Below are 2971 nucleotides of genomic sequence, written 5' to 3' on the forward strand. Positions count from 1 at the left end.
CCTGTCATGTCAACTTTTTTTTTGGTTTGTTTGTTTTATTGACGGGGTTGTCCCCGAGGATTTTTTTTTCAGCAGAGATAAAAACCAGAGGGGGGGATGATCCCCACCATCCCCCCCAGCAAATCGCACCCAGATTATATCATTGGTCACTGAACCGGAAGACAGTGTATCTCAACCAATTGTGTAAAGTGTTTTAAAAATACCCAAACGCACATGGCATATCGTTCTGTCTCATCCAAACATAACAATAAGTTTGTGTACAAATATGATCTTAGAGTAATTATATGACAGTGTGAAGACATACTAAGTCATTTGATTCTGATTGATAATGGTTTTTGAAGTTTGAATTTGATATTTTCCTAATGCCAATATACAATTAGTTTGATAATGTTTGGTATTATGTAAGTTTTATTTAAAAATATTATGAAATGTATTTAATCTGGGCGGCACGGTGGTGTAGTGGTTAGCGCTGTCGCCTCACAGCAAGAAGGTCCTGGGTTCAAGCCCCGGGGCCGGCGAGGGCCTTTCTGTGCAGAGTTTGCATGTTCTCCCCGTGTCTGCGTGGGTTTCCTCCGGGTGCTCCGGTTTCCCCCACAGTCCAAAGACATGCAGGTTAGGTTAACTGGTGACTCTAAATTGAGCGTAGGTGTGAATGTGAGTGTGAATGGTTGTCTGTGTCTATGTGTCAGCCCTGTGATGACCTGGCGACTTGTCCAGGGTGTACCCCGCCTTTCGCCCGTAGTCAGCTGGGATAGGCTCCAGCTCGCCTGCGACCCTGTAGAAGGATAACGCGGCTAGAGATAATGAGATGAGATGTATTTAATCTGTTCTTGTGTAATTGTAGGTACTGTAACATTACTGTAAATAATAAGAGATTATCATGATAATATACTGTTTAGGAAGTCTGAATTTTGGGATTATCTCTAGTCATCTATGTGAAACTAGTTTAAAGATAAGTTCTACATGAATGCTAGTTGATTTTTTTGTTTGGGAGTAATTTGTTTAATTCAGTTTAGTATTATGTTATTAATCATATTCAAATAGTAAAGGTTGATATATAAGTTGATATATAAGTTTGTGTACAAATATGATCTTAGAGTAATTATATGACAGTGTGAAGACATACTAAGTCATTTGATTCTGATTGATAATGTTTTTTGAAGTTTGAATTTGATATTTTCCTAATGCCAATATACAATTAGTTTGATAATGTTTGGTATTATGTAAGTTTTATTTAAAAATATTATGAACTATATTTAATCTGTTCTTGTGTAATTGTAGGTACTATAAGACTGTAAATGATAGAGATTATATACTTTGTAGGAAGTCTGAATTTTGAGATTATCTCCAGTCATTTATGTCAAAATCTAGTTTAAACATGGGTAGAGTGTTTCATGTTTTTCACTTTCATGAAAGGTGGTCTGAACAAAACAAATATGATAGCATTTTTAAATATTTGATAGTGATTTTATTTTATTCAGAAAGTCAGATTTTTCATCTTATTATTAATTAATAGTGGCGGATTTTAGACTTAACTATATCAAATGATGTAATATTAACCTAGTCATATTTGACTTGCAATATTATACTACTGGTGGTCAAATTGGTAAAAAAAAATAGACTAGTCACATGATTTATAGTAAAACAGTAACCTAGTCATATAACAGAAAACTAGTCATATTTGTAAGGTTTTGCAGTATATAATTCTTCATATAGTTTCTGATCTAAAATCTTTACATTTTTAAAGTTCAGATCTGATCATAATGTTTGTGCAATACTATAAACTGCGGATAAGTGTTTGCTGATATGGTTTTCATATCGCTGTATTAAAGGATATGTATAGTGCCATAATTATGATATTATATAGATTAACATCTGATATGAATGTTTGTTACATGTATTTAGTTTTCTTAATAAAACTGTTCTGTTTATAGATGTACTCTTGAAAATATCTACCAATGTATTACTTATTTTTCTGTCCCCACAAACTGGAACAAATGAGGGATATTTTTACCCATGTTAATATTTTCTGTCCCCCGTTTCTACAACTAGTGAGGGATCTGTCCGCTATTTTCAAATTCCTAGATTAGGCTCTGAACATGCAACAGACCACAGCATCATACGCGGGGCTCGCTTCATAAAGCCCGACGACTTTGAGAAGTATTTGCAGTGGGAAATGGGCTTCAAGAAGCAACTTGATCTAAAAAAGATGCAGTTCCATCTGCTAGAATGCCCAAAGCAACACCGTCTCCATCTGTGTCAGTGTCCCCAAAGGAGCCAGCCGTGTTCATCTCCCCTGACAGAAGGCGAAGTGCCGCATCCACTGAGGCCCTCGAAGCCGAGGACCAAGCAGAGCCGAGAAAAAGACCAAGAAAATCGGCAATTCACAAGTTGATTGTTGCCAGGGTAAGAAATAAGAGAGACTACACTCTAAATTAGGTGTTCCTGTGTTTGTGTGGTACACGGATAATGTCATTTATTGACGCACACAAAAGTAAAAAAGTATTTATTGACACACACGTCATCTTCACTACTTGAATCATCATCAAATCCAAACAGATGAAGCCCCAATTCTGACATCTCATTATATTCTTCATCCAAAGGTGAAGTAACCTTGTGCTCAGGCGACAATTCCATATTTCAATGCAAAATCGCTAGCTGCTAAATTTGGTCTGCACAGACCGTGCACTGAACCCATGCAGGGTCTCTCAGCCTGCTGGCGGATCCGCACGTGACGTCACGAATCTGGATCAATCTGGCTCCAGATTCCCTTGGGATTTTTCCAGACGTGTTTTGCAGAGGCTTCTTTCGTGGACGGCATCCATGCATGCCATTCCTCTGCAGTGTACGCCGTGTTGTCTCACAGGAAATAGTCATCCCAGTTTGGCTTTCTGCTTCTTTAGATACCTGCAGTGAACTTGCATGCCGATTTTCTTCAACCCTTCTCATCAGAAGACGCTCCTGTCGAGGT

The sequence above is a fragment of the Neoarius graeffei genome, chromosome 14 (genome assembly GCF_027579695.1).
Source record: "Neoarius graeffei isolate fNeoGra1 chromosome 14, fNeoGra1.pri, whole genome shotgun sequence".
Taxonomy (NCBI): domain Eukaryota; kingdom Metazoa; phylum Chordata; class Actinopteri; order Siluriformes; family Ariidae; genus Neoarius; species Neoarius graeffei.